General features: G+C 40.6%; 1 pseudogene; it reads right to left on the bottom strand.

The window, feature by feature from the left end:
• Positions 1-18,424, bottom strand: part of LOC114617425 — a 30,377-nt pseudogene extending 11,953 nt beyond the window's left edge.
• Between the last annotated feature and the right edge of the window lie 5,113 nt (positions 18,425-23,537).

Genomic DNA, 23,537 nt, shown 5'->3' with positions numbered 1-23,537 from the left:
AACACCACCAAACCAAAGACAAGTTGTTAGCTGAGCAACCTTTAGTAGAAAGGAATGTTCATTTTTCCCAAATGGGCTAGTTTCATGGAACCTGAAACAACCTGATATCAACCAATTCTTTACTTTTCTGTTCTTCTGTTTTCCTGTCTGAGCCTTATGGGAATGTAACTTCAAATTGGTTGATACATCCCCCTCCCCTGGTTTCTGCTCTCTTCAGCTCTTCCCCACCAGGATAACGCTGTCTTCTGTTCACTTCAGCTCATCCCTATACTCATTCTGTTTTATGGGATAATGTGTTAACCAATTCTAGAATTGTAAGTAAAGCTAGTTAATGTCTTCATTTATTTATTTTATTTATTTTTGGTTTTTTCGAGACAAGGTTTCTCTGTGTAGCCCTGGCTGTCCTGGAACTCTCTCTGTAGACCAGGCTGGCCTCGAACTCAGAAATCCGCCTGTCTCTGCCTCCCAAGTGCTGGGATTAAAGGCGTGTGCCACCACTGCCCAGCCAAGTAGCTTGTTTCTTGTGATCATAGTTTGGGGAAGAAACAGAACAGAAGGAGCCTAAGGGCATCTAGTCTTGCATTCAAGAGCTTGTCTTCACCTGACTCCCATTTTTTTTTTTTTTTTGGATCCATATGGGAATGGAAGGTGGGGCAGAGGTCAAACATTTGGGGAAATCTTATAAGATCAGTGCCCAGAAACAAGAACTATGTGAACTATGAACTTCTTCCTGCTCACGTCAGGTACAGCATACAAAAAAGACCTGTGGGTTTTATTTTATTTATTTTGAATAAGCACTTTGGTGGAAATTAGGGCCATGTAAGAAAGTGACTAGACTTTATAACAAAGAGAAGGTGTCTACAGTCTCACTTGCTCCTTCAGTATGTGCTTTGTAAGCCTTGGATTAAGCCACATGAGTTTACCCAGAAAAAGCAATAATGGGGATTTTGCGACCTGCTTTAGGCTTAGATTAAGTCAAAATTTAAGATCATTTGATACTGTGTTTTAAGTCCTGCATCTGCAGTCAGCAAACTAGTTAATAGTATATTAAAAGATGACAAAATTTTGTCAGACTACTTTAGGACAATGCTGTTCTAAAAATTATTGTTCTGTCTATCAAGACATTTCAGGATTAAAAACAGTTATGGTTTTGATCTATAAATAGAAATTTTTATCAGGCATAGGACAAGGAGGTATCATAAGGAGTATGAAACCTAGGACATTATTTTTTTCGTCTTACATATTTTGTATAGTTGGGAGCTTTTGTGATGGGAACAGCCCAAGACTGACATACTGAATCTTTGATCAGGTTTCCTCCTGGTTTCTGAAAATCCGTGTGGAATAGAAACCTGCAGGATAAAGTAGTGGCTAAGGCTACTGGCCCAGGGCAAAGCTGTCAGAATTCATCCCTTGTCTCTGCCTTATTTAACTTGAAGTAGTTGCAGCTGCTTGATATCATGGTAGATTTGTTACTTTTTACATTAAAACCGTAACTAAACATCCTAACCTGTAAGGCAAGGATAAAGCCTTGTTTCAGTTACATGGTTATTGTGAGAGGCAGGTGAGATGATTTATGAATGTTCTGAGAACTGATTCATATATGTGCCTGGGCTGATAAACAGGAACATGTTGTAAGTGACTTTTGCTCTCTGGCCAACCATTCCAGCCGAGCTCCTTTTGCCCTCTTGAAGACCCTACTTTAGATTGTATTTTGCTTTCTACATATGCTCCAAAGATCAACACAAAACTGAACCTCAACTTCCTGATGCCTTACTGTGGAGAAGATGATGGATGAACACTCGGGACTGCTAGAACCAGAAACATAGCGTCAATTGCTACAACCTGTTCATGCCCTTCCAACAGGTTCCCTTGCAGACAATCTGTGTCCCTTGCTCTGCCTTGCTGTCCCCACGTGGATGCTGGTTTCTTTTCTTCCTTGGCTCTGCCCTCTCAGGGTCCAACATCTAAAACCCAGGTATAGGCTTAGATTTCCAAAACCTACTTTTAATAAGGATTCACAAAAGCTTTAATCCCCCTTCTAGCCCATCTTTCTAAGAGAGAAAGTTGGTAAATAGAACAAGGGGATGTGGATCTGTTTAGAAGTAGTTCCTTGGAGCAATTCTAATATCCATATCCATTGGTCAAGATATCAGCAGTCCAGTTCAGTAGTGTCAGGATACCAAACATGCCATGGCATAATTTAGCAGAAACCGCCAGGCCTCTGCAAAATTGGCACCAGTCAGCACAAGAGCCCAGAATCAGCCAGAATGTCAGGAGAAGTTCTCTGCCATACCTCTCTCTCTCTCAATGAAGTCAAGATCACTGAAGATGCGAGACCAATGAAGCCTTGCAAAGCTAGCTATGCACGTTACATCGCTGTCTGTTGAGTCCTATTTATACTCTCTCCAAGCATCAGGTGTCCTTCCATGGATCTTGCCTCAGCAAAACACCACACCAGTCTGCATCACATTGTACAACCAGAAACTTCCACTTCACCTAGGAAGTAGTCTAATCTCTTCATAGATAACACTACTTTCTCTGTGTCTCAGACATCTCTAGGCCCAATCTCTCCTTTATTTTGGATATCCTAATGGCTCATAAAAATACATCTTCACTAAAGGTGTTGTCATTTACCAAATATAAATTCTCTCCCACTTCTAACACAGACAAAAATTTCAATCTGATTTCGACTATAACAAACTTCATTCAAAAAGAAGCTGGCTTAGCAGTAAAGAACAGTGAATGGTCTTCCAAAGGAACAGGCTTTGCCTCAGCACCCACATAATGGTTCTCCACTATTCAACCATAACCCCAGCTCCATCATATAAAATATCATCTTCTGTCCTCCATGAACACGAGGCATACACATAATGCATAGGCGTACATGCAAGGGAAACACTCATAACATAAAGTACAAATAGGTACATTTTTTAAAAGTCCTATGTATAGCCCTATTACAATTTCCAAATTAGTGTTTTGTGGGTAGAGAAAGGTAGGGAAGATAGTCAAATTATCCCAATAACTTACATTCTGGGTCAAGTCCAAGGTTTCTTTCATAAGCCATGAGTCCATTGATAAAAAAGTTACTAGTTATCAATCACATCTTCCTGTATGAGGCCATGTTCCAGATTAAACTCAACTTCTTTTGATGTATTAACGAGACTAAGGAAACCATTCTCTAAGTCCACTAACCCATGAATCCTGGGTGAGTTAGAATGTATTATTCTATGTGAAATAAAGGGCCAGTTGGAAATATTTTTAGATGCTTCTTATTTTTGGTGACAAATGTTACCTTCATTCCAAAAGTAAGACCATTCTATGTATATCTAAAATTGGCAGCTTCCATTCAGGATGATTAAATCACAGTGAGGAGTCCAGCTGTGCTAGAATCATTTAATATCATTGAAGTAAAGCATGGGGCATGCCTTACTGAAGCTAAGCTGTTTGTGCAATGCATTTTATAGACAGAATAGTCCTAATGAGATGGACAAGTATGTAAACTAACTTCTTCTGGCCGGTGGGCTGCAATCCCCTGCTCTTGAGTAGAATTTTGACAGCTACTCTGTGAGTCTGAAGAGACAGCCATTCTTCTATAACTTCTACCCAGAGGATCAGCACTGGAACCAGTACAGTCTGGGCCTCCAGAATAGGAAGAATGAATAGTGCTATTCTGCTTATTGCCAAAGAATGAAAAGCAGGAATCAGCCTAAGATGCTGAAGCAGAAGAACAGTTTCTACAGTTGAGTGTTGCCAGATTTGACAAATAAAACTATAGGACATCTAGTTACATTTCAATTTCAGATAATTAGAACATTTTATATAAGTGTGTCTAGTGCAGAATTTGGAACATGCTTGCACTAAATATTATTCATTTTAATTTAATTTGCATCTTGCAATGAATCTAGCAACTTTAGTGGGAACTGGGAGATTTACCCCCAAACTAGATTTAGTCATAGCAACTTAAAAAATATTTAGAGAGACTATCTTCCATTTGATTAGAAGCCAAATAGTATGAGAACAATTTTGGCATCTCACTCTTTGCTTACCAGCAGCACGGTGACAGTGGTCATATGCTGGTGCCTTTTCTATAGCCTGCTCTCTACAGATAATTCAGACATGTGGCATGTGGACAGACAGATTATATCTTTTTTTTTTCTGAGTCATAAAGGTGACCTGGTTTCTGTAATAACTATATTGTTCCTGGCCTCTAGGACTATATTTGCCTTGTATATTTGCATCAGGACAATAGTTTGATTGAGAGATTGATATAGGTGCCAGATCCAAGAGGAGAAAACCACTCACAGTTAGGCTGGAGAGAAAATTAGTTAGTCTTGGAGAAACGTGCTAATCTGAGTATTAAGGGACAGGTTCCTTCTCATTCATATTTTTCTCTCACCTGACCCTTTTCATTTCTCATGAAGTATGCTGCCTTGCATGGTCATGTTATCCCCATTGCAATAACCGAAACCCCTGAAATGAAGTTAAAGTAAATTCTACCCCCTTTAGGGTTTGTGTCACTTATTTTGTTACAACAGAAACCTGACTCATATAAAGGGTATGCAAGATCATATCGGAGAGAGAGAGAGAGAATGAAGGAAGGAATATTTGACTAGAAATAGCCAGGTGGAAAGGCATACATCTCTAATTTTAGCACACAGGAGATAGAGGCAGGCAGATCTCTAAGTTCAAGGTCAGCCTAATCAACAAAGCTCCAGAACAGCCAGAAACAGAGAAACCCTGTCCCCCACCACCAACAAAAAAAAAACCAAAACAAACAAAAGAGAGAAAGCAAAAAGAGAAAGATATCTTTATTATGGCTGCTTTTTAAGTCTAATTATTCATTAATTTTAAACAAATGCACTTTCAGGCTTATAGAAAAGGTATAAGAAATGTACAGCAAATCCTTGCACAGCCCTAACCAAAGCTTTTCAAATTCAGCGTCTGTTTTATCATTCTCCCCCATACCCCCTTTTTCCATTCTTTTTTTTTTTTTGGCCCCACTCTCATTGCCAGCATTTGAGATGAAGATCTAAAAATGAAATCTGTTTATACTTACGGATTTTGAAATGTATTTTCTAAAACAAAGATTGTCTCTTAATCAAATAACAATACAATCAACAAAACCATGAAATCAACATTGGCAAAAAAAAAAAAAAAACCCTGGACACTCAGTAGACCTTTTTGACAATTTTGCTTCTTTTCTCAATAATGCTGTTTGTCACAAAAGGAAATTTTGGACTACAGGTCATTCTTGGGTGTTCTATTGTTCAGACTCCTTCAACTCAAAACTGTCTCAGCTTGGTACTGTCTTCTGCCTCTCCTACCGTGGTAATATCAAAGGATATCATCAAACTAGAATGCCCTCTAGTCAAGATTATGTCTAGATTATGTGCATTTTTGTAAAGAATATCCTTGGTGATGCGTTTTTCCTTAGAGCTATGTCTCAACCTTCCTAATGCCAAGACCCTTTAATGGAGCTCCTCATGTGGTGACCCCAAACCATCAAATTGTTTTTGTTGCTAATTAATAACTATAATTTTGCTATTGCTATAAATCATAATGTAAATACCTGATGTACAAGGTATGTGATACATAACCTCACTCCCAAAGTGGTTGAGACCCACAGGTTCAGAACCACTGTAACATTGATAGGATTTAAATATTAAATGTCCCCCACAGGCACATGTATTCGAACACTTGATGCCCAGCTTTGGCACAGTTTGGAATCTCTAGGAGATAGAAGCTTCTGGAAGAACACATCACTTGGGACAGGATTTGAGGTTTGAAATTTGGGCTCAATTCCCTCTTCACCTATCCTCCTCCCACACCCCGCCCCGAGTCTGAACCACCTGTGTATCTGTAACTAAAATAAACCCTTTCTTCCTTGGGTTGTAAATATTAATAGAGAATGGCTTGGGATTTATAATTGATAAAATCACATAGAATAGAAAATGGAATTGGAGAATCAACACTTTTTTATTTCAACACTTGCTACCAAGCAACTGCAATCAGTACTCTGTGGCATCAGCAAACAGACGTGGGAATGGGGGTGAGGTAGGAATTTAATAGAATTGCTAGTCCAGAAAACCTAATGTTCCATAGCTGGGACATTTTTTCATAAGAGTATCAGGGACATTTAAGGTGGACTCTTCAATTGCCAGTGTTGGATTTACTGGGGAACCACATATCCAAACTGGACCCTAATCCTTTCCCCACACCATGTACAAACAACAGATTAAAATGCATCTAGGAACTAACTATAAAACTCTTAGAGGAAACCAAAAGGGCAAATTCCATGACCTTGAACTTGGCAAATGGTCTTGGCAATGACACCAGATGTACAAGCAAAGAAAGGAAAAATAATAAGACATCATTAAAATTAGGAACCTTTATACTTCAAAGGCCTTTGTTGAGTAGGTGACTGACAAGATGATATGGGAGAAATTGTTTGCAATTCGCATACCTGCTGGGAGACTTGCATGGAAAATATGCAAAGAACATTTATAACTCTGTAAAAAAAAACCTTCCTCTTTTAAAGAAGTCTAAAGAGGATGTACAAGAGGCTGGTAAACACTTGAAAAGGTGCAAAACAACATTAATCATCAAAGAAATGCAAATCAAAACTGGAAGGAGGTATCAATTCACATCTACTCAAAATTGGAGTCAGAAGCCAGATAAGTCCTGCCAAAGATAAGATTGAGCAATCTTCCCCTCTGACACTGCTCATCATGATGGAAAACTCTGCAGCTCCCTTAGAAGACTAGCATGCCCTCAAACACTTGAACACAGAGCTGCAACAACATAGTAATTCTCTTTGTATATAGCCCCTTGAAAGATTGAAAGCAAGTATTCGGATTTAGATACATGTATAGCAGTATAGACCATAGTAATTAGAATACAGAAAACAACCAAGTGCCCATCAGTTGATGAAGAGCAGGCATGGAATATGCACACCCAATAGAACATTGCTCAAGTAATGAGCTGGATATACACACAGCCCAGCTAAATCTTGAACACATGGCATTTTAAGACAGAGCCAGTCACAAAGACAGTTATATTATTCTACTCAAATGACATATTGAATTTTAGAAAATCTGTTGAAATGGAAAATACGTTAGTGGTGGTCTAGGGCTGGAAAATAGACTCAAGAATGGAAGGGATAACAGCCAACATCCTAGGGTTGTTTTATCTCATGATAACCTTGACCTAAATTTGACCATTATCATAGACACAAATAAGAGTGTGCTTCAAACCATTGTATTGTACACTTAAAATGAGAGAGCTGTGTGGCATGTGACAATATCTCAAAAAAAAAACCCTCCAGCAGTTACAAATCATTTTTTCTTTAAAAAACTAAAGTTTTAAGCAGAAAACACAATTAAGAATTTAAAAAGCAATGTTATATTTTTTCATTAATCATTAAGTTTAATATCAACAGCAATTTCATTACCCTGGAGAGAAATGAATAAGCTAGTCTCATTTTAAGATGATTCCCCAGGAAGCACAATAATCCTTTAGAAATCAGAGCCAACCATAAATTAAATAATTTCAAAACAAAACCATAAAAAGCATTTGTATTCTGAGCACCACCAATATGCTGCATTCAGTGTGGCATGTGGGCACATTTAATCAAGTTTGATATAATATATAGCAGACTTTCGAAAGTGAGTTTTGGGAGCCAAGTCTTCAATTGTCTGTTATCTTGCCTTGCCTACAAATATGTGCCCAACGCCTTCAGTAAAAAGCATCATCAGTGAGGCTCACAGAGACTGAAGCTGCATCCACAGAGTCTGCCTGGCACTGCACTAAGCCCTTTGCACACATGCTGTGGTTGTTTAGTTTGGAGTTTTTGTGGGACTCCTAACAGTTGGGAGTGGGTGGGGGCTCTCTGACTCTTTTGCCTGCTCATGGGGTTCTTTTCCACCTCCTGGGTTGCCTCACACAGCCTTAATACGATAGTTTGGGCCTCATCTTATTGCCTCTTGTTATGCTGTGTTCAGCTGATATCTCTAAGGAGGCCTGCTCTTTTCTAAAGGGAAATAGAGGAACACTCGATCTGGGTAAGAGGGTAGGTTGTGGAGGTGAGGGCTGGGAGGAGTAGAGGAAGGAGAAGCTGAAGTCAGAATGTATTGTATGAAAGAAGAATAGTGAAAAAAATAAATATCAATGACTTCAGCATACTTGTCTGGACTAACATCTTGGTTTTCAGGGAGTCTAGGTTCCAGCTTTTACCTCCAAGTTCCAACAGTAATTATTTGAAACCAGCCACACAGTGGGGTCTGTGCCTTCATGAAAGAGTAAGGATGATATGATGTGATAAAAACCACTGAGAAATTAGCTCATTTTAATGCAAATGTTCTTATTAAGAGAAAATGTCTTTGTGTCAAGAGAGAAGAATTAAATGGCTAATCTGTGGATGGCTGAGAAATTGGATCTGGTATGGAAAATTATTCTTCCATTTGGTTATTTTAGTAGTTGTAATTTAGCCAGTTATAAAGAAGGCAGGCAAGGAAGAAGTTTGGATACAGTAAATGTTATGTTTGGATGACCCATCCCTCATTACAGGTTGTATGATTTTGAACAACTGAACCTCAATTCTAAAAGTTGCAAACCCACAACATAGTAAGTGATATATGAATTATATTATCAAGTTAAATAATAATACATCTAACAATAGCAGATAATAAAAAAAAAGTTTCCGCTGTAACATTCTGGAATTCCAATGTAAAATAGGAGTGTCAGCAATGACATCATTAGCCACTCTAGAAATCCTGGTTGGTCCCTAGTAACCAAGCAGATTTGTTCATTTCTCCAAAATGCCGGTGATGGGTCACATATATAACCTTTCTACATTTTCTCAGTCTCTGACTCCTTCTAATACCAAATTGAAAAGTTACAACACAGTTTCTTCTGAAAGCTGAGGGCAAACCACTGGAGCCATAGCTATTCAAGACTTCTATCAGTAGAAGACTAGCTCTGATTATTCCCGACTCTCTGGCATGACGCTGCTCATACAGATTGCCTTACGTTATATTGACATTGTAAAGTGTTTAAGACCTGATAGGACCTAATAAGCCTTACTGTTGGCACCCGATGGCCACTGAATAAATGAATGAATGAATGAATGAATGAATGCATGCATGAGCAGAGCAGAAAAAAGTAACTGAAGAGGGGACGAAGGCAGAGACCAAGCATATATGTTACTTTTCTGTTGCTGTGATAAATTACCATGAGCAAGGCAACTTACAGAAGGAAGAGTTTATCTGGACTTACTTTTGGCGGGATAAGGATCCATCATGGTGGGAAGGCGTGCCCTCCTGTAGGCATGGTGGTTGGAGCGGTAAACTGAGCCATAGATCAGCTTTACTGCAAACATGAAGCAGAGAGGGCAAACTGGAAGTAAGAAGAGGTTATGTAATCTCAAAGCAAGCCCTCCAACCCCCAGTGACAAACTCCTTTCAGCAAGGCAACGCCTCTTAAACTATACCACCAGTTGGTTCCAAACAATATCATCAGCTGGGAATTCTTTAAATAGCTAAGCCTATGGGAGCATTCCTCATTTAAACTACCACACCAAGTTGTCTTCCTTTTATAATCTCAAAAGAAGGCAATTTGAGTGAGATCAGACTCCTATGTTCCAACCATGCAACTTTGAATGCACTTGGATTGGGGAAAAAGATTGAGTTCATAGTGGTATTTACCTCACTCTGTGCTCTTAACATGGTACCAAGATACATGACAGAGTCTTTGCTTTGACATTTGAGGTGGGGCTGCTACTGTTGACCACTGTAGCCATTTGCTTGCTCAAGGGTTTTGTGGAAAAATACTGTGGTTCTTGTGAACTGGACTTTAATATATCAGTGTTTAATAATAGTCACTGAGTAATAATACTTAATGAGCTTTAATGTCTCAGTGATAAACCATTTTTATGTTTTAAAAGGGGTTATAATAAGAGCCAAGTATATGACAAGCTAAGCTTTTGGTTAGAAATCGGTGTGAATTAAGGATCTAAGTGATAAAGCCCTATTCAGGGTGGAGATCTTCGCAGAGAGAGACAATGTGTGGAGTAAAGGTGTTTGGAGATGCCAAAGAAAGCAAACTTTCATGTTTTTGTAAATTTGCTAACAGTCACTCTGTCTTGACATATTGGTGGGTATGACCAATTTTGGGATATTGGGACATATAAAAGTCGTGTTATTTTATCTCATTAACTTTTAAATAACATCATTTATTACTTTGGGACATTTTCTCAGATTGTATTACTCACAAAACAAGAAATGATAGATGTGTATCTCTTTATATGATTCAGGTGAATGCCTCCTATGTTTACAGTGCTACTCCCTGAACTACTCAGAATGAGACCAACAGGATGCAGGGGTTCTGTGAAGCGTTCACTTGGAGTCCGTTGTGTGGCTTCTTGGTCTAGTAATGGAACTATTCCACTCTGATGCTGTGGTAGTTACTTTTCTGTTGGTGTCAAAAAACTCCAGGGTCAAAAGCAACCCAAGGAAGAAAGGGTTTATTTTAGTTAGCAGGTCCAGAGGTGATTCAGATTAGAGGGTGGTGGCAGGGGGTAGGGGTGACAGAGAATTGAGCCAAAATTTCAAACTTCAAATCCTGCCCTCAGTGATGTCTTCTTCCAGAAGCTTCTATCTCCTGGAGTTTTTTTATAGCCTTTCCAAACAGTGCCAAAGCTGGACACCAAGTGTTCAAATACACGTGTCTGTGGGTGGCATTTAGTATTTAAACCCTAATAATGTTACAGTGTCAAATATTAACCTTGTCCTTTTCCTAACCAAATCTGCCTACCTACTTCTCAGAGTGAACCAGATCATGTTGCCCTAGTTGCATCCTTCCATTTTCTAATTAAAGTCCTGGAATTAACTCCCTACAATCATTGAGACATACTTAACATCAACTGTGACAATAATCTTAGCAGGGACTAGTCTTTTGTATTCTCTAACTGCCTTTAAAATCGAAGTTGACTGCTTTGACAGTAGACATCTTTAATCTCAAGCACTTGGGAGTCAGAGACAGGCAGATCTCTGTGGATTTGTGGCCAGCCTGGTCTACATAGTTAGCTCTAGGACATCCAGGGCTACATATTGAAATTCTGTCTCAAAAAATTAAAATAATAACAATTCCAGAAATCAGAGTAGAATAATATAAACTATAGGAAATAAAAACAAGTGAAAACATCCAAAGTTCTGTTTCCGAATCCATGAACTAGCCAGTACAGGTTGTCACAAACCTTGAGGACAAAGGAACTGAAGACCAGCCTTTAGAGTTTGAACTTACTGGTGAGTTAAAGATGACCACAAAAAAATCTATATAGAAATACAGACTTGTAAAAAGGAGAGCATGAGGAGGGGGCTGACTCTAGATATTGTCTGACTTCCAAATTTGAAGTCTTCATAGACATTTTAAGCCAAATGTTTGCTTGAAATTTTTCACTGAAAATTTTCCCCTGCAGTCAGTGATCAGGAGATCAAGAGTAAGATTGGTCAACCATGCTGGTTATTGGGCTTTTCATTCCTCCCTCCCCAAGTCCCACCCCTCACAGGCTGTTTGTGTAGCACATTCAGGGTTAGGATTAGAAGTAAGCCTGAACTGTCTTCCATCACCCACTCCTAGGTTTGCTTTGCTCTGTCGCCTCTTACTGATTCCTCTAGATTTTATTTTATTTTTCCTAGTAAAAAGCAAAAAGGTGAAATTTAATCCCTTTGTATCTCTTTGTAAATATCAAAGGGAAGACCATCACTCTCCTATAACAACCATAGCCCCTCTCCTCCTTCAGATCCCCTTTCTCTCTTAAATCTCTCACCCCAGAATGGTACCACTTCATTTAAAAACTGATTCCTTGAGAGTCATTTCCATTTGGATTTGGAGTGGGGTCTACAAGGCCAGTATCTTTATTGCCATAGAAACTGTGGGACTAGAAAGTTGCTTCAGAAGTTAGAAATTAACTTGGGTGTGATGTGGTTTTTCCCCAGTGAATAATTTTCCTATGACTTACAAGTGAGAAAGTTGAGGCTTGCCTAAGACCAACATGACACAGCTCTGCCTTTTGGACCTTTTGAACTATGTTGTTTTTCCCCTCTCTGTGCCTCTACTACTATCTAATATTTTATTTTTGTGTATGTGTTTCATTTATTATTTTTTCAAAAAGATGTGACCTCACCATCTCATTTGCAGTTTATCTGATTCAAGTTAAAGACATGAAATCTTGGGAAAATCTTAAGAAAAAAAAGGTGGCAGATGTAGATTGAGTACTATATAATATTAATTTCAGCAGAGGCACAAATAGATACCACATGATTATTTTCAGTAAATATAGAGGCCAACAGAAAGAAAAGTGGCATCAGTTATTGGGCCAGGAAAGAGCCCTCCTCATGTACTCAGTTTCTTTTGTCCGTATCTTGGTTTACTAACTATATGCCTAAGTGAATAATTTCTGGTAAATGGACTGCAAGGAATAGAGCCCAGAGATTATGATGACGGAACACTGTTCCCTAGTATGAAGAGTCTGGGATCACCACAATGTGCTTTCCTCTCTGCACTCCTGCAGTCTACTGTCTTCCATCACATGACTGTTCTCCAGAGCCATAGACCAATATGAATCGCCATGGCCATGTATTGTGCATGTGTGCCCATTTTCTTCATTTTCTTGTAGACACTAGGTACCATTAATATATACAATTCCCAACTTTAACTTATTGAAATAAATTCCCACTTTAATTTGCAGTTTCACAATGAATTTTGAGGTTCAATGTATTTCCTTACAGTGCTAATAATTGGCAACACTTATTAAATAAATTTCTCAGGATAGTTATCTGCGGACTCTCTTTTTTGGATTGCAGTTCGTATTCTGACACTGTCCCTGTGAGATGGACTCTCTAATCATCCACATTGTACAGGAGAAACTGAGACCGTTGATGCGCTCATAGTCACAGAGCTAAACCTTAGCTCTATGGATTGGCGTTTATAGTTTGAGTTAAGGGCCCATGTTCTTCAGTCATCTGAGTCAAGATTCTTCTTTTCATGTTTCTTGTTCTTCAGCATTCTTCTGTTTATTTATATAACAATGCAATGAAACTTTATTACCAAGGCCACAGATTGTGTTTCCAGTGCCTCGGGTTTGTAGAAAGTCAAAGATCAACATGTAATAAAACAACACGGAATGACCGTAATTTTAAGAAATTCTCAGGCTTATAAAATGATTATGTAATTACCTATTAAGAATTATTTCATATGTTTTGCTTTGAGATGGATACATTTCTTGGCATTCTTCTTCAGTGTCCCAAAATAGTCATGTAGATGATGTGTATGAAATTGTTTAAATGAATATGTAGTAGTTAACACTACTTAAGGTATCCTTAAATACTTAGGAAAACAAAACACAATTTTACTTTTTCCAAGATGTAGTTGCTAAGAAAAAAAATATTGCATAATTTTAGCTGGCAGGAGATGTTTGTACCAACCAAGCAAGTTAAAAATTACAGAGAGGTTTCCAAGCAAACGTATTCCTGTGAGCTGTTGACTTCCTTTTCCTGTTGACATAATAAAGGTCATTGGCTCCAATTAATATGGTCTGCTTCAGTTTATAAAACAAACTCCATATACCTCAATATACTTATGACCCTGTCTTTATTCACACTTTCTCAGTTTGTTCATTACCTAACAAATGTTTTATATTTGAATAATTTTTACTGAATGTGTTTGAAAGAATTAAAAAAAATTCTTGCTTCATTTTAGTAGCAGAAGCCACCTATAATTCACACACAGACACAAACACACTCTTTAGAGGGAAATGTACATTTTTCTGTGTATGTTTTATCTTTAGATCTCTCTCCTCCCCTTTTTCCCTTCTTCCCTTCTTCTCTCCCTCCCTCTGCTTTATTCCTTTGATGTAAGATGTACCTGAACTTAGAGGACACTTTTATTTGGCTAGGGTGGCAGTAGCCAGCCAGCCCTAGCAATCTCCCATGGCAGTGGAGCTACAGCAATATTAGAGACTGTGCCTGGCTTGCTATAAGGATGTTTGAAGCTGAATTCAGGCCCTCATGGCTGCATTGTGAGCACTCTTAAAGACCATACCATCTCTCCTGCCCTCAAAGTTGCCTGTGTTATGGCTCTTCAGTTTGCTTTCTGGGATGTTACCCCATTCTGACATCTCCATTTCTAATGTCATGTTCTCAGAATAATGGTGGGTTTTGGGAAGTGGAATCAGGAGCTCTCAGGAGCTCCCTATCTTGGCCAGTACCCTGTCAAATGCTTGCTTTAGCTAACAAGCTATTTTGTTGCTTTTTTTTTTTTTAATGAAAACGATATTGCTGTGGATTATGTACTCTTTATTCGTCCCTACTACCCCTATTGCTAGACTCCCACCAGTTTTTGTTTATGTTAGCTGCCTGTCCTACTTTGCTATTTGTTTCTGTGAGAAACACCTCAATCAAAAGCAATGTGGAGAGGAAAGGGTTTGTTTCAGCGTACAACTCTCAGGGAAGTCAGGACAGGAAGGCAAGATGAGAACCTAGAGTCAGGACCTGGAGCAGAGATCATGGAAAAATGTTACTCACTGGCTTTCTCAGCTTGTTTTTTTATATAACTCAGGACCACCTGCCCAGGGCTGGCACAGCCTACTGTGAGCTGGGCCTGCCCACATCACCATCAATCAAGAGAATAGTCCCATTGGCCAATTGGATGGAGGAAGCATTTTGTCAGTTGAGGTTCCTTCTTCCTAGATGTTCCTAGCCTGGGCATGTTGACCAAAACCTTTCCAGAACACTACCTAATTGTGACATTACATTCCTGTAGCTGAAAGTAAAGCAGAGAAAAAATTATGCTCCTGCTTCTTCTCTAGATTTGAGGTTTGGATGACAAATGTCCCCCATAGGCTCAAGTATTTAACCCTTGTTTCCTTAGCTGGTAGCACTGTTCGGGGGAGGGTATAGGACCTTCACAGGTGAGGCCTTGGTGGAAAAGTATGGGCTTTGAGATTCATAGCCACTTCCAGTTCACTTGCTTGGCTTCCGGTGGGATGAAATATTACCAGCCAGTTCCTGCTCAGCCACCTGCTGCCTTGCCTTTCTCCTTATCACAAACCCCTTCTATGGAGATGTAAGTCCAGGTATACTCTTCCACAAGTTGCTTTGGCTATGGTATTTTATCACATCACTGGAAAGTAACTGATAAGGTGGGTTTCCAGAGGGCGAGGCCTTTCATGGCTTTATTTCAGGGAATTAGGGAAAGGGGCTTTTAGTGATTTGGTTTCTTATTCTTCCACTGCAAAGCTAGCCCTCAGGCTAAATTCCTCACCGTGGTGGTCTGATTCCTTCCACACACAAGCTCTCACTTCCCTTCATGTTGACGGCGTTTGTGCTGAAACGGTAAGTGTGGGTCTCCGCAAAAGCACAGACATACGCATGCACAGAGACCTAGATGCATGTGCATGTTTATTTTGAAAAAAAAAATCAACAATAAAATATCTTTGGGAATTTCTTTTCTCTAGGAAAAAAAAGTTAATTGAAAAGAAATCTATGTGGTAGATGTAGTAATTTTTCATATTTAGGAAAAGGGAAGTATTGGTTAAAGCAGGGGGTTGGGGGGTAGAAAGAGAGCTCAGCAATTAACGCAGTGGTTCTCAACCTTCCTAATGTTGTGACCCTTTAATACAGTTCCTCATGTTATGATGACATCCCAACTGTAAAATTATTTTGTTGCTACTTCATAACTGTAATTTTGCTACCATTATGGGTCATAACGTACATATCTGTCTTTTCTGATGGTCTTGGGCAACCCCTGTGGAAGAAAGGGTTGTTTGACTTCCAAAGAGGCCGAGATCCACAGGTTGAGAATCACCGAGTTGAGAGCACCTGCTGTGCAACCATTAGCACCATAGTTTTGCTCCAGCATTTATATATGAAACAGGGTGTAACTGCAGCTCTGAGGAATGAGACATCACACCCTATTCTGGCCTCCAAATGCACACAGGTGTTCCCCCCCCTTCCCCGCACACACATACAAGTGTGCATACACTCACACTACAAAGTATCTCGTTGCTTTCTTCAACATACATAAATTACAGCATCTTTAAAACACATGTCAACTATCTTTCTAAATATATTTTTGTTTATTTTTCAATATAAAAGTATTGCTATAAGGAACTCCAGTGCTTATTTCCTGTCTGATTGTAACTGATAATACAATGTGGTTTCTTTTTCTTGCTGGATTATTCACCTCCTTGTGATTGGATGTTAGTATTAAAATAACAACAACAACAAAACAGTCCACCACTTACCATCTTGCTACAAGATGGAGAAACTTAGAGGACACCATGCTAAACAAGATAATCCAGACTCAAAAGCTAAGTGCTGTGTGGCCACATTCATGTATGGATTGTAAAATAGTTGAACTTGCTATGTAATTATATATACATTTATAAAGGGTAGAATGATGGTTATTTGGGCCTGGGAAAATAGGAAAGGACATTGCTCAAAGGATATATAACATTTTAATTATAAGATGGATGTATTCTGGGTTCTAATATATAATATGAGTATAGTAATATTATTAATAATGTACTGTGTACTGGCAATTTGCTAGGGTAGCATACTTTAACTGCTTTCTTAATATAGAAAGTGATAAAGAGGTAAGACATAGAGATGTTAATTAGACTGAAAGTGTTAATGACTTTGAGTGCAAATGTATATAGGCATTACATTGTTTACTTTAATGTGTATATATTTTATCTGCTAGTTACACTTGAGGAAAGCTGGAGGAAATCAACCAACCTATTGTATGAGATGAATACAAATGTCAGGTGAAATAGTGTAGTTTTTGTTATGTCTGTGAAGGATACCCACTAGAAATTGGTAACAACTGAAATAAACCTTAAGCTGGGGGTTGCTAGAAAGCCTTAGCTTCCGAGGATCATGCTAGTCTGAGGGTGGCTTTGTTCTTTATATTCCTCCCTGTCAGCTGTCATTCTGAACATTTCCTCCCTTTGAATATGATATCTTTAAACAGCAGGAAAGCACAAAGCAAAGGAAGAAAAATACGCAAGACACGTGGCAGCAAGCATTCTTGGAAACTGATAGCCTTCACTGGCATCCTGTGAAATTTGAAGCAAATGTCTTAATTGAATGAAAATCAATTAGACACCCATTAAGGAGCTATTCCAGACGGTTGTTTTATTCAGCAACAGCAGTTGCTGATTTTTCTTGACCACACTGGTGAATATGAAGAGGAATGTGGAATGAAGGGGGTGGGTCTGAAGACTGTGGTTGAGCTGTAGGACCTGGAGTTGTTATGATTTTATTCAAGTCATGGATACAATAATAGTACTTGTTAGGATGTTGGTGGGCCTCATTAGTAGGGGGAAGAAAGAAGCTAACTCAGTGGACTGGAGAGGAGATCATAACAGAAAACATGGACCAATTTTCTGAGTAATTGTTTCTAAGCTTCTTTTGAACTATTTACCTTTAGTGAGTTTGATGGCACATGCATAGGTTCAAAACTCTCCCCCCAAAACTGAAGGTTTATGTGGTTCTTAGATAGCCTGAGATGGGCTGTTCAGCACTTTGTGGACCTAGTATTTCTTCTAGGCTTTGCATTCAAATTGTATGCCAGCTATCCAATATCCAGTGTGCACTTCAGCTCAATGGTGGGCCAACCTTGAAGATAACAGTATCAAGAGGGCATGGTCAGCACTCTCAAGCATAGCTGTGAGGTATCACAACAAACTCCCCAAAGTTATCTCATGCTCCTAATCAAACCCCACATGGAAGTTGTAAGTAAAGGGGACTAGATCTCTTTCTATTTAACTAAGCAGCTTCACATAGTTCACCACGTGTGCAAGCCTAATTAAATAGGTTAGCTAGAACAGTCAGTGACTCAGTAGAGATTTGAGAGTATAGGCTACAAGGAGGGGCTATTGGAGCTAAAATCTCATGTTCTACAGTTTTAGGAACAAAATAGATCTATAAGTAGCAAAGGCATTTACTTTATCTTTCGTGCTCTGACTCTAATTGTTAGTATAAGTCTGAACCCGGTGACGTCATATTCAGGGGCCTGCAACTCCTACGTTGCTGGGACAACCACTCCCAGAATTCACCTACCTGACTCACCTACACCTGGGAAATTACACACGTCATCACCCACTTAAATAGTTGGGACCACCCCCAACCTCTCTCTCTCTCTTCGTCTTCTCTTCACTCGCCATCTTCCCGTTCCTCTCTCCCACTCCCTTCCCCAAATAAACCCCTTCCCTTGGAACCGGATCGGATAGGCTTTGGTGTTGTCTGTCCAAACTGCGCTCGAATCCTAACATTGGTGCGTTGGCCGGGAAGCCCGGGCACCCGGCAGCTCGTGCGTGAGCGTAGCTCTCGGCACTGCTGCCGCCGAGGCCCACGTGGTCTGCCATTACCGCCGCTGCAGCCTCAGCTCCACCAGCCCGTGACTGCTACACCCCTGCGCAACCCGCTGTTTTCACCGTGTCTGCTGAGACTCGCCGAACTTCCACCACGTGAGCTGTGCCGTTTCGGCCCACCCCTCCCCCAGTCGGTGCTCTGCCGTGTGGCCTAGATACCCAGACAGACACACAGGTCCCCGGTTCCGTTCCACCTTCCAGGTACCGAACTGCACAATTTCATGCACACACCGGCTTTTAATCCATAGGGAGCTTCTGGTTCATGTGAGGGGCCCTGGACTCCGGGTTTGCGTCTGGCCACCGCTTCCTGGACACAGGGCTGGTTTTTGCCCCAGCACATGTGTCTGGCCTCTAGCCGAACCACAACTGCTATTCAACTAGGACCTTGAACCGATTGAGTGATTTCCCCTCTCGGAATAGCTCGTAACCCCTCCTCAGCTCTTGCAGCTCCACAAAAAGCTGGTACCAGCCGAGCTATCTCCTGACTGGCTAACTTCTGGTGGGTTAGCCCAGTCGAGGCCCTTATTTAATCGCGCGACGGCCCGATTATTATAAGCAGTGCCTGATTTCTGTTGCCAAAGATTAGTTTAGGATGCTAAGCTAAGTTTGGTAACTCTCACTCAATGGGTTCATCGTCTTCGTCCATACCGGTGGACACCCCGCTGGGCTGTCTACTGAAAAACCTCAAATCTTTACAATTAACGCCTGAGTTGAGGCCTTCCAATTTAATACGTCTTTACAATAAAGTCTGGATTGGGTACCCTTTAGACAATGGGATGACCACGTGGCCACATAATGGCACCCTAGACCCCATTATTTTATGGAGTCTTAATACATATTGCCAACAGTCCGGTAAATGGAAGGAAATCCCCTATATCCATGCATTTATTTACCTCCGTTACTCCCCTTCTATGTACTCCAGCTGCTCCCCACCCAAGGTTCTGCCCCACACCTCTTTCTAATGTTTCTTTTTAATTAAACCAAAATGGGGGAATTACTGTGACTCTAGTGGATGTCTGCAGCTTCCACACACACTAGCCTAGAACTGGTAAGCTTCCCCATCTCCCACTGGCCAGAGTAACCCTCCACATGGTTCCAGGGTAGATTCCTTGAGCTAGAGTGAACCCTGTCCTTCCCTGAACCTCTCTAGGACGGCTCCCCTTAGATGAGACACTTCCCCTTTTCCTCTCGAGACAGTTTCTCGCCGCTGAGTACCCCAGGCCAGGCCTGGACAGACTGTTCTCTCTGTCTCAGGAGCACCAGCTCCAACCATAGTCCCCAGGTGTCTCTTCCAAGGGCCAGTCTTTCGCGCCCTTTTCCCTTTCCTCCTCCTTCGTCATTTGCGAGTCGACTGGAACTGAGGTTCCAGTGCCTTGCCTGGAAAGCTAGCGGGTCCAGGGCCTAGCTAGCTCCCCTCGCCTCCTCTGCGATCGGTCAGCCGGTTTGCCTGGTTCCTTCCCTCTATGGTTCTTAGCTCTGCTCTGGGTTGTCCCCTTACATCCTGCCGCCTGGCACCACTACAAAAACAACTAAGGTTGTGGTGATACGGGACATGCTTACTTTTCCTAAATGCAGCCACCAGAGTCACTGAGCAGCGACTTCCGGCTGCCAGCAGGAAGACCTGCCCTACAGCTTTGCTGCCAGCCCCACAGACCTGACCTGCCTGCAGCAACCGTGATTCACAGCTCCAACCTGTGACAGCCCTACCATCCAGCCTTCTTAACAAAAATGCTTCTTTGCTAATACAAAAATGTGCTTTTCTCTACCTATACAACCTGCCAAACTTACTTAGACAGGATAAGAAAGGCTCTGTCTTGATAGATTTTTACTACTGCTATTATTCTATTCAGTTACAACCAATCCTTATGGCTCTCAATCTTGTCAGAAGTCTGCTAATTATATATTTTAAGTTTATGGCTGACAGAATCCCCAAAGCCTCTAACAGTTAACCCAAGATGGTTTCAGAAGACCTGGACACCGGAATCCTAGAACATACAGCCTAGATTGTATGTGGACAAACACAACGGGACGCCCTGAGTCAAATGACTTGGCTAAATAAAGGTAAGTCATTTCTCATATCATGCGTACCCATTCCACAGAAAAAAGCCCTGCGGCTTCTACGCTTGGAAGCAAGACTGACTTCACCCAAGAGACTATAGAAACCATGGGAACTGTTGGCTAGTGGACTCTGTCATTTTTTAAAAAATAATATATAACTGGTAGATTGTTTACTCTTTACCATACTTCTGACTACATTGACAGCTAAGTTTTCAAAGACATTATCGGTTACCTCATTACCTAAACTCAGTTGAAAGACTACTTGTGTTGTTAACTCAAGCTGTTATCTCTTTTGTAAACTTATAAGCTACAGGAAACCCACTCATTTCTACCTCTCATGGATACCATCCAGATAAGTACATCTGCCTAAAATTCCCACTCACTATCTATAATAAAGGGTGGGATCCCTCTGGGTTTCAAATGTACATCTTAGAAAAAAAATCTTTCTCCAAGTGTTCTTAATCTTATTTCCTACATCTTGTCAAGTCCAGGTGCATCCAATACAGCTCCAGAGAAACAACCTCCAGATGCTCTATCTCCTGCCACACACAGAGCTGCTTCTACTGGACCTGACCCTGGACATCAGAAAACAGCCAGCTCTTCTAAGACGGGACAAACATCCCCCATATCCATTCTTCTAGGTTCCCCCTAGAGACACGTCGCCCCCAATGCCAGCAGGAAGTAGCCAGATTTCACGACGACCCTATTCTTGCTTCACCGTCACCTCTTTCTAATTTTTCTTTTTAATTAAACCAAAACGTGGGAATGTTAGCAATCTGTTAAACTCCACCTCCAGTGTCACCTGGCAACAGCCAGGTATGCTCCGCCCCACAGTTACCTGGCAACAGGCAGGTAACCCTGCCCACTATAAAAGGGGCTGCTTGGCCCCTCCTCTCTCTCTTGCTCCTCAACCCTGAGCACCTGCAGGTTGTCCTCTCCCCTCTCCCCTTCTCTTCCCCCTCTCTCCACGTGGTCATGGCCGGCCTCTACTCCTCTCTACTTCTCTCTCTCCTCTTGCTCTCCCACTCTCTTAATAAACCTCCCATTTTGGCCTGCTGTGATCTGTCCCAAGCTGCGCCGTGGAAATCCTTTCACTAATAGTCTTCATAGTTCATGAGCTCAAACTTCCAGAGAGTATAGAGAGACCCTAGTTGAGTACCGTTAAAGGTATGAGGAAAATTTACCAGTGTTTATTTTTGTATGTGAACATGGACTCTAGAGAAGCCATGTGCATATCATCCGGTCCTTATGTAGAAGGTCTAACATAAAGCCACTTCCTGTGGATATGCTCTTCTTCATGAAGAGCAGACAAGAATTCCCTGTGTCAGTGTTTCCTAGCATATGTCTGTATCCAGATTGTTAGGAATGGTCTTATTCTTTCTCTTGTACTTCAGTGATTGGGGCTATGCTCCAAGGGAACACATATATTATTTGGTACCTTTTCTTTCTCTTATCAACAGCCTCATGGTCTGACTCAATGTGTCATTTGGTATATGCATACTTCTCACATTTCAGCCTTGCTTTGTCATGCAGAAAAGTCCAAGCTGCATGCTGTTTACATTGCGCTGGCTGACAGTTTCCTGCTCATTCAAATAACATCTGTGAAATTTGCATGGATTAATATTCAGATGACAGAAGTTGACTTTTATTCAAATAAAGAGATAAGGTCTGGTTCCTTTAGTGAGGAGCTGGAACTGGAGAAGTGTCACATCTCCTTGTTGGAATGAATCACTGTCCATTATTCTATCAAAGGTTTTCTATCTAGCCTGCCAATGTACTTAGGCTGAAGTCCCAGTGTCTTTATAAAGAAAATATCATGAGATATGTAAATAACATTATGTTATTGAGAGACTGCACACAACTAATTAAAAACTTCTTTTAACGTCTCCTCTGCTCATTGCACATTTGGACTCTCCATGTCCAAAAATCCTTCCATTTGCCCCACTCTTCATGGGAATGAAATATAAGGAGCCGTGGAGGCTAGAACAATAACCATTGTCCAAAGGCTTGGTCTTAGTCAGTCAGGTTATATGATCTGTGGCCTGAGAAACAGAGATGGATGGTGGCAGGAGCTGATGGGAGCCAAGACTCAGAACCAAGGGCTGCTTTGAATGTGTTCAGCTGGGGGAGCTTATGGCCATATCTCCATGTTGGAGGATGGACCCTTTGTAGCCAGCTTCTATACAAATGTAGACCTCAGCAGGGCTTGTAGGACATCAGTCATTAAAAATGTGGCTGCACATAAGAGTCCTATTTGTGCAGCGTAGTCTTTGAATCTTAGTGTAAATTGCTTTCTTTTTATAAACGGCAAGTCATCAATGTGAGCTTGCACATAACCTTGAAATTTTTTGTATGGTATTTTCTAAGCCAGTTAGATGCAAGTTAATGTCTGATGCCTTCTTTTCTTTATTTCTACCCCCAATGCTTTCTCTGCCTCCCCTTGTCCTTATCCTAATCAAAATATTTATATGCTTTATTTTTAAGTCAGGATTCTATGCCTGTTCAGTGCATTAAAAGCCTGTAGATACTTTTTTTTCTAGCCAAGTTAAAGTAGGATATTTTTAAATAACCATTTTTGTCTGAAATAAGCAAATACATGGGTAACATATATGAAGTAATGATTTTCAAGACATAATATGATGAAATACGGCAATTTCTGAGATAAGGGAAGGAGACAAGGTGAATTCTACACTCTTCAGTGTCATGGTATGCTGGGAGGGCAAACCCAGATATGCTGGGTGCATTCTCTGTGTGGGAAATGAAAGTGCTTTCAGTAGGAATAAGGATGCAACAGTCATATAGAGGACAGTACCCTGTGGGGAATAATAAAGAATTTTCCCAGGTGAGTTACGGTGTGCCATCGGAAACCCTGATAGATGCTCTCTGTCATCAATGTCAAAGCAGGCTAGGAAACATCTGACACTCTGTGGTTCAATATCACCACAACATTGAAGACAAAACCATTCCTAAAACATGAAGCACATACTTATTTGGAGAAGAAATCATTATGACACAATTTCCATTTTGACCAGTCTCTGGGAGTCAAGGG

Source organism: Grammomys surdaster, unplaced genomic scaffold (assembly GCF_004785775.1).
Source record: "Grammomys surdaster isolate TR1022 unplaced genomic scaffold, NIH_TR_1.0 136, whole genome shotgun sequence".
In the NCBI taxonomy this organism is placed as follows: Eukaryota; Metazoa; Chordata; class Mammalia; order Rodentia; family Muridae; genus Grammomys; species Grammomys surdaster.
Note: the sequence above shows the minus strand (reverse complement) of the source record. Positions and strands in the feature narration are given on the sequence as shown.